This window comes from Syngnathus acus, chromosome 10 (assembly GCF_901709675.1).
Source record: "Syngnathus acus chromosome 10, fSynAcu1.2, whole genome shotgun sequence".
Lineage (NCBI taxonomy): Eukaryota > Metazoa > Chordata > Actinopteri > Syngnathiformes > Syngnathidae > Syngnathus > Syngnathus acus.
The window spans coordinates 1,755,295-1,768,071 of record NC_051095.1 but is presented as its reverse complement, the minus strand read 5'-3'; the positions used below and the strand labels follow the sequence as shown (position 1 = coordinate 1,768,071).

The window sequence follows — 12,777 nt, the reverse complement described above, 5'->3', positions numbered from 1 at the left end:
TCGTTAGCGCCGAGATGGACGAGAGGATGGCGTGTTCAAGGACCGCGCCGAAATACACCGCGCCGGGTGGGAGTGTCCGTTTTAGGCCGCCGGGGTCCTTTCCATCAGCGTCACATCAAGGCGTCAGATTGTTTCTCCTCCCGCCGCTCGGCCGATGCCGGCGATTGGAGTCCTGACCCGATGTGCGCAGAAGCATCTCTATCTCACGCCGGCATCAGCCAGCCCATAATGAAAGCCGCAGAGGTCTTCATCTCCCCATCCCTACTTTTCTGACACGGCCTCGTACGTCTTCTTCTCCGCCGGCTGTCTTGGCTCGTGTTTGCCGATCAGTGCGCCGGAACCCCGAGTGCAATCTTGCCCAAAGCGGACTCCGACTCGCTAAATCGTAGCCTCTTAACGAGCTGGCTGTGTGGCGGACAAGTGATGGAGGACATTATCAGCACCGGTGGATGCTCTACTCCATTCCTGTCTACTTTGTGCATCGGAGATGGCGCCTAACCACCCCTTTTTTCCACCCTTCGATAAAATACACCAATACGAGTCATAAATCTTGCCACGGTAATATTATGCACACACGGTTAGCTGACAAAAGAAAAATCCACAGCGGGGCGAAGGATTCCCCTTGCGTCCGTGTATTGTGCTGGCATCGAATGAGACGAGCTGGCGGGATTTGAGAAAAGACGGATCGCCTGGCAGAAAAACATTTGCAAACGTACACGTTGCGCACCTGTCCGTTCCGCAGCATGGAAATATAACTTGTAATATCATAAAGGGGTGAAAAGCAACCATGGGAGAGTTTGCCCTCCAGGAAGGTTGGAGTATAACCACACAATATCATCCTGCCCATCTCAATGGAAGTTCTGACAATGGTTGTTCCGAGTATGAATAAGACTCAAACTATGGTTATCGTGAATTTCCCCTGGGGATCGATAAAGTACCCCTCACACCGTCTCTCACGCCCTCTCTAGCCAAACTATAAAACTTCGTACAAACTCTAATATTAGTCATTTTTCATAGAGAAGAAGATGTGACTGTGACTATTGTTATATTGTCCATGTTTTCCACCACTGGAGCTACCAATGCTAACCGTTAGCACGTCAACAACCTTTCCCATTCATGTTGGCATCGCTTCAATCATACTTCATCTTGAATTTTTTAGAAACCAATTTTCTCGGGCGCCACTCCAAGCTTATGTGTCTCGACAAAGTTATATATTTTTTTCTGGAACCCGAGTACTTGCTTAGAAGTGGCGCAGGATTAAATGAAAGTGGATGCTGCAATGCGGCTCAAATAATCTCCCATAGCACCTTTTTCCTCTGGGCCTTTTTCTCAATATCGATGTCATCAATGATGCTACTAGCAATCTTCTTTGTCAAGTGGCTCGCGCTTTTGCCCAAAATGATGCTTTTCATTTCGCATATATGTGAACAGTTAGCAGTATGCTAATCGTTCACTAGCGTTGGTGGTGAAGAAAGAATATTCGATTTGCTAGCAGGGTCTATGTTTACAAGCGAGTCGTGTCGCCCCGCCTGGGAAACGCGGCCATGTTAGCTTGGCCGCATTTCAACGCCACCTCTGCGTGACGGCGCCAAGCCTCCACTCGTGTTTTGCTTATGTAATAAGCTCCCGCCATCGCTCCAACGCCATCATCGCCGGGGCCCTGACGCTTAAAAGCATTTCAAATGTGGGCAGGAGGAACCGTTTTGAAAAAAAAAAAAGAAGAAAAAAAAAAAAGCTCGTTTCTCTCGTTCTGCTGTTGTCCTACTTTTAGGGCGGGCGTGCCAGAGAGAAGGAAGAGCGAGACAGAGATGGGAGGAAGGAGAGATAGAGAAAGAAAAGGAGTGTCTGCGAGGATGCGATAATGAAGACAGTTAATTCAGAAGGAGGCGGAGATAACGCCGCGAGCGGCGAGATGCAGTTGTCAGATTTTCTGCTCTGCATGGCTGTCATCCGGGCCGAGGGGTTCGGGACCCGAGCAGGACAGGAGCGACACTTTTAATTAAGGATGCAAAATAACGCTCACTGGCTTTTTTTTCCAGGTCAACTTGTACTGCGTGGGAGATGTATAAGAGGAGCCTTGGTGGAGCTTTTCTGGCGCTCAAAACACAAGTACAACTTTTCACTGGGCTCCATTTTCTCTTCACGGTTTGTGGATTTTTTTTCACTAGTTATGCAGAGTAAATTCATTCACGGGTTGCTCCTTCTAAATTGTGGGCTACTTTCTTGGAGTAAAGCTGTGGACAATATTAATTTAATATTATAATTTAACGGCCCCAAAAGACGCCAGCCACCCCGTTTGTCAGATAACCAGTCCTGGTCTTGGAAAGTTTTGATTTTGTAAACCTTAAGACCTGACAGGGCAAAACAAACAAACAAATCACATCCATCTCTCGGAACTGCCCCCCTCAACTCACACACTGACTTTTGTTTCAGGGCTGTGCCTAATACTGCACTTTCATCTTTGTTTTTTCCCCCCCATCTTTTATCCGTCAAATCAGCGAGGCACGTGTCGTGCTCCTCAAACTGAATAAAAAAATATATATAAAGTTAGAAAGTCTCTCAAATCGGGCCAGATCAATGGATAAGGCTTGGCAGGCAGAGTTAATGGAATGCAGCTCGTGGCCTAGATTAGGATATTTTTCTTTCTCACCGGGCTGTCCTCGTACCACTAGTTGGTATATCGCAAAAAGAAAACCAAAAAGCTTACTACAGCCACACTAGACTCGTTATTATTATTATTATTATTTTTTTGCATACATGCTTACAATTGAAATGTACAGTATTGCTGTTTCTCAAAAAAGAAACGCTCAGCAGTTTGGTAGGAATCTCAAATTGTGCTCGTATGACGTCAGTCCAGGGACCCTTCACAGTCCTGACCTGCCATCGAGGACTCATCATAATCAAAGCCATTAAAAAAGACGTCATGGAAATGTCAATGCGCTGTAATTTATCTTTATCAGGCTCAGTGGCGGAGGCCATCAAAGCACCTTTTCAAGCTTACGGTCATTAATTTAATAGTCGGCATAACAAGTATGAAGCAAAACATCATCAAAATAATCGACATTCTTGGTCCGGTTAATGACCCAAAATTCAAGATAGCCATCTATAACTTTCCTTCAAATTGGGTTTTGAGTCAGATTTGGAGAAATTAATTCACGTCTACCACCGCCAGAAAAAAAAAAATGTAAGTTGGGGTGGGGCGCAAAAAGTGAGTAGCCAGTGTCAAGAAAATCAAGAAGAGAAAATTCCATTTTGGGAGCGCAAACACCGAGCAGCACTTTAAGAGATTAGCCGCTCAATTTGATCCCGAGACAGGACTTTATAAAGTGCACATGTACAATGGTGCCAATCAAAGAGCTCATTACCGGCTATTAATCACAGTTAAGGGAAGTGGATTGCCTAGGTTGACGAGGCTAACGTAGCCGCAGTGACAGAGCACCGACGCTCACCGGAATGGACTTGACAGATCTGGAGCACGGAGATACAGGTTGGGCGGGAAAAAGAAAAGAATGGAGTCAAATGGCACAGAACGCAGCGGAGTTGGCCGGCTGGCTTCAAAATACATAGACGATAGAAAGGCCATGTGTCATGTTAGGATTTGCTGTGATGAATTGTGCCAAATGATTTTGTGCATGTAGGACAGTCTTATCTAGCTCTCACTGTATATTATTGTTTTTAATGGTATTTTATTAATATTTATTAATTACAGAACGTAAACTCAAATTATGGCGAATTCCAAATGGAGTCAGACGTTGCTTTAACTCTTCTTGGCTCATCAGTGCGGCACTAATATAGGCTGTTCTTCGCGGAGGAGAAAGAATACATGACTCCGCAACAGAAGACGGCATTGGCGTTAGCATTCAGCTCGCGGACCGAAAAGCAAAACCAAAGAGTAAGTCAAAGCTGACAAATTGCAATTCACTACTTCTGGCAATATTGACAAAATTACTTATGCAAAAAACAAAAAAGCTAAATGTTTCCAGAAGCATTGCAGTTACTCCGAGTTGTGTGCGCTCGTGTCATCAAAAGACACATGACATTTCTACTTAAGAATACGATTGCTAAATCCATCGAGCGAATGTTTGGGAAACTCAATGAGAGCTCCATCGCCAGCACTTCCAGGCAGGATGTGCACTGTAAGCGTTCTTGGACGCAATAAAGCTTCATCCATCATCTCAAACTCACTTTAGGCCCACGTTGCTTCTTCCTTTAACCCGCCGCACCTGCGGACTCGCGATCCGATCCGGATCGGGACATCGGCGATGCCTGCCTGCTGTCAGCTTTTATTCAAAGTGTGTGTTCTAAGTGCGGCGTCTATTAATAGTATCCCGTCCTCGACGTGCTGCTTTGACATTGCAACACTTGCCTTGCTGTGAGGAAACCTGAATTCTGCAGCGCGCACACACACAAACAGTATAAGCAATTTGTGCCACAAGCCGTCCAAAAATCCATTTATGACTCCACTCAAAGTGGCTCAAAAAGAAAGCTGGGATTAACTACAGCCAATTAAAAAGTGGACTCGACCTGTCTAAGTGGAACAAATAAGTGGACTTTAAGTGAACACGCTTGAGCTCAACGACTTGGCATGGAGGACATGCTTTGAACGGCTCAACGTGGTGACCTCTCCAAAAGTGGAAGCTTTGCAGAAGCACAAAGGCAGCAGGACAGTTTCCTCGTTGGAGTTTACATGGAGTTAGTTGTCGAATTTGAAAATTTGGTGGGCGAGACCTTTCTGGAGGTCTGAATCGGATGTTGCAGATAAGCAATCTGAAATTAAAGATAATTAACAAGAACCCATGTGACCTCCCGTGACCCGGATGTTGTCTGATAGCTTGTTGCTAAAGCTAACATGAACGCGGATTGTTTTGTTGATTCCGCCTCGGCCATCATAAAGCTTCTGAACGCTTTCACCTCAGCAACATTCGGCGCTGCCGGGCGCGCAAACACACACAGAGCAAAATAAGATAAATCCATAAAAAAATAAAACAAAAAGTCCCTGGGCTGAAGATTTATGAGAGCAATACAAGCGATGCTGCGAGTGAACATTATTTGCAGCTTAGCGGTCGGGCGAAAGGTTTAACATTGGCGGAATTGCGCGACGTAACTCGCCATTGTAAACACGACTTCCATTCATGCATCACTAGCTCCAAAAATAACAGCTTTGACAAAGAATTCAAGATTTAGTTTGAAAGCCTGATAACCGTTTGTAAAGGAATTACCGAAAAGACCGAGCGCTCACTTGCGAAGCTTTTCGTGTTTTGCTTTGCCTTTCACGGGTGATTATTAGAGGCATGTTTGGATTCATGCAGGTCTTGTTTATGACACGAAGAGCATATTGATCCAGAACCACTTTGCTGTCGCGGGCTGTATCGAGACTTTGAGGCAAGGACAAGCATCGAGCATCTCGTCACTCAACGTTGAAGATGGATTCAGCAATTTAAGGATCCTTAAAAGGTATTTTGACAAATGTAAGGGCATTTTTTTTTTTTGTCTTAGGCCTTCAGCAAAGCATTAATGAACTCATTCACTGAAATCGAATCTTTGACGTCTATAATCGTCAATGGGAGTGAATGACTGGATATGTATGCGGCACATGTTGCTGCCCTTTTCTGCGTAAATTACATGTTTTTAATCATGGTTTGTTGTCAACAATGCGGATTTCATTTCAAGGTAACATAAGGCCGAAATCTTCTCAGCATGCTTTACAAACGTGGTTGACTCGTCTCAGTGCTCGTCCTTTTTACAAACTGGAAAGGGAATGTGTGTGGTAATCAGAACACGGTTGAGCATAAACGCTCAAATTGGAGATTTGCTAACAAACAAGCAAAGAAAAAATGCTACCCAGGCGTAAACTCAATAGTCCTTTTTTTCCACGCAGCAATCACGTCACGCAGGTACTTTGGCTTTTTGCTGAAAATGACTGCTCGGTATGGCTCCAAAGGAAGTGAATAGCGCCAGTGATTGTGCTATTAGAAAGCCTAATTGTATTATTGTTGAAAAAAAAAAATGGAAATAACAGCTAGTGACGCACTTCAGATTTTGATTGGTTTTCGTTAGCTTCTTGCTCCCACTCAAAATGAAGGACATAAAACTAGTCACCAATCTAACCGTTTGTTATATGATGAAGAAGGTGAAAACGGTCAATCAGGAGGCATTCGGCCATTTATTTAAGGTTATGAGCAGAAGTAGTCAGGCGTCCTACGCGCTGGGCCATGAATGCAGATGAGACTCTTCCCGCCGGGCATCTAAACGTAATGACTGGCAAAGCGCGAGCGCCGCGCCCGCCTTCATTAGCGACAAACGTCCCAAAACATCAAGAAGCCAGAAAGCACGACGCCACTTTGCAAAGTGCGAGCGGAATGTGGCGGAAAGCGCCTCAACTTTACGCAGCCCATCCATCATGCCCTTTCCAAAGTTTACGAGGGCTTCGTAAAGTGAACGACTGCGATATTTGCTTCTTTCAATCAATGGCTCATCCTTTATGCATAAAAATAACCGCATTCGCCCGCCCTATTACTTGGTCTGGGAGTGAAAACAACTACCTAAATAAACACTCCGTGTCAACAGTTCCCAGGCAAGTAGGAGTAACTCCGCGCTCATATTAAAAAAGCCAGCATGGCCTATTTATTGCTTATAAGCCACAAAGCCACAAATAGGCCCCTCTAGTGTGGTATCGCCCGCATTGTAATAGTGCAGAGTTGTTTATAAACAGCAAGAGGGCTTCTCGTAACTTCCCCGGCGGGCCGGCAGGAAGCCAAAAGTCATAAAAAAGTAGCAGCATTTTTATTTTTCCAGGTTTCGGTTATGAAAGTGTTTAAAACTAACGACAAATATGCTAACAGCTGGAAGACAATGTAAGTTTTGCTGGATGGTTTGCAATGGAGCAGGGTAAGGTGTCAAATAACACGATGTTGCTACGGTAACAGAGGCAACGGCTAAAATGTCGTATTTTACTTATTGCTGCCAACACTGTAAAACGTTGTCATTAAAAGCCCTCGGTTCCGAAAGCCTTTGGAAAAAACATTTTCTGACATTTCGTTATCCGCCCGCCGACGTCAATGTTCCAAGATTCTCACACCCGAGGGCAAGAAAATGAAAACGTCAAGGAGATTTTAGAGAGGAAAAAACCCCATAAATAAACACATGAGTGACGAGCTGCTTTTTAGCTTTGATCCTGCTTCGTTTAAATGGTAAACTTGAGCTTTTTGAATGGATTCAACTCATTCAATCCATTGACGGACTACAGACGTCAAAGTCCATTTGAACTTGGCAGGGCAGTGACTGAGCTAAAACACAAAGTAATGAAATCGCGGATCTAAGCTATACCGCATTTCTGCGACTCACTAGCGCCCCTGGTGGCCATCGTCACCGTGCTCCACAAACATTATGAGGACCATGAGAGTCCCAGTGTCAGGTAAATAGACGGTGATGGAAAGCGAGAGTGGCAGGAAAGAGGACAAAGATAAAGGAAGAGGAGCACATAATGGGAAACAGATAAGAAGAATTTCTATCGCGGTGGTGCGCTACTATCAGCTGCGCGCACCTGTGCTCATCTTTCTACCACAACGGGAAGGCATCCATCTTGGAGGACGGGCATACTCTCCTGACTCGAAGTGGATTGCAGTCTGTAGGCGTCACTGAAAACCGAGAAGCACTTATGTGACTTGTCGTCGGACCGCGGCGATCAAAGTAATCACTCTGTTACGGGCAGCCATGGCAACCTGGCTAGCTTGAGTCCAGTAGGCTAAAAGCCGCTGTATGTTTCGTCGCCCCACGGTTTAACACAGATGCCGGTACGTTCTCGGCCGTTTCTCTCACCATTTTGTTTGGTCCACGGTGACATAGCGTAAACGAAAACAAAATGTTTACTGTTGTAAAAATGCCCACTTCAAGGAGTTGACGCCGCACGCTAGCTAGCTAGTCTGTCAAAGCCAATGTCTACCGACGTTGGTGCTTTAAAAGCGAAGCGCAGCATAATTACGAGACCCAAACACCCGGCGCCGGCTGAAAGGAGTCATTTAGGGGAATGGCTCAGGAGGAACGGCGGCAAATGAAACGTAATTGCGATGGGAGCGGAGGAGGCGGGCCGAGGCACTCGCCTGCGTGGAAAACTGAGCGGCGGGTAGAAACGAGGGGATAATGAGCCCTCTGACGTTTGACAGAGGACGAGCGCCTGTAAAACAGGAAGTCAGGTGAACTAATGACTAACGGGGGAAGATAAAAGTTGGCAGCAGCTCAGCTACCCTTTCAGACGAGTTGTTAGTTTTTTTGTCCATAAGCAATCTGAAGAATACAGTTGTGTGCCAAACACAAGCAATAACTCACCTGAACAACGTCGGCTTTGCTCATTATGGTCTGTACTATTACTTACTAGCCGGAATTCAAATTGATGCTCCATCAGGGGTCAAGAGACAATCGAGGGCGGCGACGGTGCGTTTAATGCGACCGGCGTCTCTCCCTTTAATTGTCATTTCAAGTTGTCATTAGCGCTGCTTTTTAAATGACCTTTAAGCGTAACATATGAAAGCAATAAAGTCGGACGAACGAGACTAATTGCTGGGCATGGAACGAGGTGTTAATCAGCCTGGACCCTTGCCATGTCAGTGTTGCATATCAGGAATACTAAATACCAACTGATGATACTTTTTTTTTTTTTTTTTGCTTATTCATAGCAATTTTCCACAGATTCGGTTTATCTGCAACGGATCATTTTGGTACATAAAAAATTAAAAGTCTCACCTGTGGACTGGCTCAGAACTCAAATGGTGGGCAACAATTGTACACAAGGAACAAATATAAGCTTGTTTGAAATATATAACATAAGAATATATCTATATATATATGTCTAAAAAAAATATATACATAAAAATATAAGCTTATTTCAAACATTTGCAAAAGCTTTTGGGCTTTAGCATCAATTTAAGCCCCGCCCCCCTCCAGCAATCCAAAACGGAGACTTGTTCTTACCACGTGCAGCTCCAGGTAGTCGCCCCAGGTCCCTTGGCGCTTTTCCACCCTGACCAAGATGGCCTCCTTCAGCTGCGTGCTGAAGCCCACCGCCAGCCGATCTGCCCGTGTGCTCGGCCGGTCATTGGGCGGCCACGTGTACGTGATGAGGGCCCCCCCTCTGCCAAAGATGTAAGTTGTCCCAGCTGTAACACACAGACGGGAACAGGAACGTTTACACGAGAGCAATGACGCACGTGGAAGGCAAGGGTCAATAATTGATGCTGACCTGTGATTGAAAATCCGTTAAGTGTAACTCATTTCAGGAGGCTCAATAGCAAATCGTAACACTCGATTACACTTAATTAGATTGCAGGAAAAAGCTTTGCACATCTTGGATAAGGAGTGCTTGGCAACTTCAAGGTGATGATGATTCTTTTTTTCTGCTTTTAATTTTCCTCACGGCCTTTGACTGGATCATGAGAGGAACAACTGAGAGTCAACAAACGAGAATCCAGTGGATCTAGTTGACTCAGCTAGAGGATCTGGATTTTATAGACGATCCCGCACTGGTCCAGTCCAGTCCAGACAGGTGTTGGACTAAAACCTGAGAAACAGTGACGTCTACAGCACAAAAACTGAAGAACATCAACGTGAGCTAGCGAGAAGCTAAAGCCACCATCTCAGAAGAATGACATCTCCGTCCTCAAAGAGTCAAGTCGGCCTGCCGGATTTCAGGAGAGCAAGTCAGAACAGCAGCAATTGAAAGCTCTGAAAATAATCCAAGGAGGAAAGTAAACGCGTTCCATAGCTTGAAAATAAAATTCTGTCAAGATGATTGATTTGTGGTAAACACGTGCATGTATGCACAAGACTCATCGAACAACCTGAGCTAAATTTACTCTCTAGCCTAACACAAAACTCCTCTCAGTCAAGAAGGATCATTTCAACGCACATTCCTTGACACTTTCTGTTTCGACAAGACTTTGAGGGCATCTACTGCACCTTAGGCCTTTCAGAAAGTGAAGAGAAAAAAAAAAAACACAAATAGGCGATGACGCGGCAGTGCAATATTCTGCACACAAATTTGATCGCAAGTCGATTTTGTCATCTGGCCACGCCTCCGCTGCGGGCTCGAGTTTTGTGCCGCGACCGTTTTGCGCTGTCGACGATGCCGTCGGTGAAACAGTCTTGTGTTCTTAGATCACGCCGTGAATGGAACTCCGCCCGAGTTTTCCGAATCCTGAGCCTTAAAAGCACTTGGCACGCAGATTTCACACCGATTTAAAACGGCGCCACTGCTGCCGTGTTGTCGCCGCCACGGGCAGCGGCGTCACGGCACTATCCCCTGCAAGATCTGAAGAAGGTTGACCGTTTCAACTACCGCTGATGCAAACAAGGATGGTTCCGCCTCGAATGCGTTGGGAGTTCTCAAGGTGGGAAAAAACTAAGGTCCTCGACTTAACCACATAAAGGACATCGCACGCATCCTTGTTATCCTCCTCGGAGGGCTGCAATCAGAGCTAGCCACGATAGCCGCAGAGCTAGCAAGCCATCAAACAACAGACACAAGCAACATCCGCAGCGAGGAGCTACCTGACACTTTCATCATCCCAACATTGGTCTGATAACAATTTGAAACACGCTGACACTTCCCGCCTCTCTCGCGGAATGCTCCTCTTCCTCCTCCTCGTCTTCGTCGTCCTCCTTCATCCCGGAGGGCTCAGCCCTTTGCTCGCCTCTTGTTATTCTCTGGCGGCGTATTATTTCAGTGCTGACTAATTATCGCAGCAAGACAGTGGGGCTTGGGAGGCGGAGGGGGGCGCAGAGGAGGCAGTCATGCAGGAGAGGATGATGAAAGGCAACAAGGTGCAAAAACAGCCACAGCTGAGCGCTAACGTGACGACGCGGGAGCAAACAGCAGGAGGACGAGAGGCGGTGGCAAAAAAAAACACAAAAAAAAACCCGAAGAGATGAAAAGGGTCCAAAAGGGATGACAAATAAAAGTGGCATTATTAGTGGCCAAATACCAAGAGTCCATACTATACTCCCAGAACTCTTATTTGTTCACTCCGCCCATTTATTTATTTTTTTTAACCTTTCACATTTCTCAGCTGAGTCAAATTTGTTTCCGCGTTATAATTCAACACTTAAAATTTTAGACAAATGTAGAAGAGTCGTCACTTCAAGAATTTACGCCTGTGAATATTGGCATATTGTCTGTCTGCAAGTGTTGCACCGCCATTTGTATTCAAATGTCTGTCGCTTGAAGGTTATCACGCCACAGCCAGCAATGCTAATTGGCACTCACTTCACTCACTCACTCACTCACTCACTCACTCCATCACCACTCACTCCTCACATCACTCACTCACATCACTGCACTCACTCACTCACTCACCATCACTCACTCACTCACTCACTCACACTCACATTTATTCAACTATACGTTAATATTAAGGTTAGCAGGGGCGTTCGAAAGTTCTTTTAAATAAGACATTGAAATCTCTGACGCTTATAATTTAGTTTGCCAGACAAAGTTCTACAATCTGCCCACTTTATCGTTGACGTCCACCAAAGGTGTCGTGAGCTGAAAGTCTGTCTTGTGCACATGTGCCTCGCACGTGCTGGGCACCGTCAGGAAGTTAATTTTGTCAATTAACAACCCGCGTGGCGCGGCATCTGCCATATGTCACACTTACCGTTCGTGTGTGTGTCTGTGGTTCCCTCTTCAACGTCGTCAATTTGCTACAAGGGGTTACGGGGAATTGGAATCCCATCGCCTCCCCGCGCAACCAACCTGCTTTGTTGCAATGATTTTGACCCCCTACTAGGTTCTGATCATATGTGTGCGTGTTCTCTCCCTAATGAAGCGTGGCGTCTCCGATGAGTAGCATTATCGTGGTGTCACTTTTCTCTCGCGGCTAAACACCTGCTGCTCGGCTTCTGACAACACCCACCTTAGCGCATGGAGGAGAAGGCGGAGACAAGGGAGAGGGGGGTAAAGATCTTCATTCCACCAAAGAAATTCCCCGTGGTGCCAGAGCTAGATGATTTCAGAACAGAATTTCTCTGCGCTCTGGCTGCTTGTTAAACAAAGCGAGTTTCATAATTTGCGAGTCCCCCAACCGATAAAAGCAGGGATCTCGGCGCGGTACTCAATTAGCAATCAACGCTAATTCCACATTGAGGATGAAGACTGGTTTAGAAATAGCGGGGGGGACTCATTTTGTGGCAATTAGGCCACATGACGTGCAAGTAAACAAGACAACGCGTGCCAAGGAAAACAAGGAGACTCGCATCATTTGTATTTAAAACAACCACAACGCTTAGCCTTTAGCACGGTAGCTTAGTGCTAAGGCTAATACACGATGGGCACCACATATATAACGCTTTAAGCATCTGATCTTTGAACATAGGGCCGGTGAAGATATTTGTAATTCAAAACAAGGGCACTCCCAGTCATTCATTCTTTATCCTCTGCAAGGAGCTAACAGGAGCCGAGACAGACTGCCCCCTGGTGGCCAAGGTGTACAATTCTCTTTAATTCGATCAACTCACTTTTGTTTTTGGTCAACATTATAGTGCTTTGGTCTTGTTTAAAAAAAATAATTTCTTACGCATTAATGAAAAAGTAGAACATAACTAGGAGACCTTACGTGCCTTGTTTAAGTCAAATATAGAAGAGAAATCTGCCTTTCTCCACCACTGACCATTTTCATAATGAATTTGTGCTGCACGTCCTTGCAAATAAAGCAAGTATAGATCTGTCTGACCTTTAGTCTAACCACGCCGACCTTTTGCTAGAATAATGACGGCGATTTCACACCC

General features: G+C 45.5%; 1 protein-coding gene across 2 annotated transcripts in view; it reads right to left on the bottom strand.

Annotated features, from left to right (window-relative positions):
• LOC119128150 (neurexin-2-beta-like) overlaps positions 1–8,986 on the bottom strand; it is a 33,995-nt gene extending 25,009 nt beyond the window's left edge. Inside the window, exon 1 of one of the 2 annotated variants that reach the window (XM_037260349.1) lies at positions 8,968–8,986. The gene's annotated coding sequence lies outside the window, so the exon portion shown is untranslated. Of the gene's footprint in view, positions 1–4,185; positions 4,461–8,967 lie in introns of those variants that run through there. The other variant, XM_037260348.1, reaches the window with a different exon arrangement.
• Positions 8,987–12,777: the final 3,791 nt, after the last annotated feature.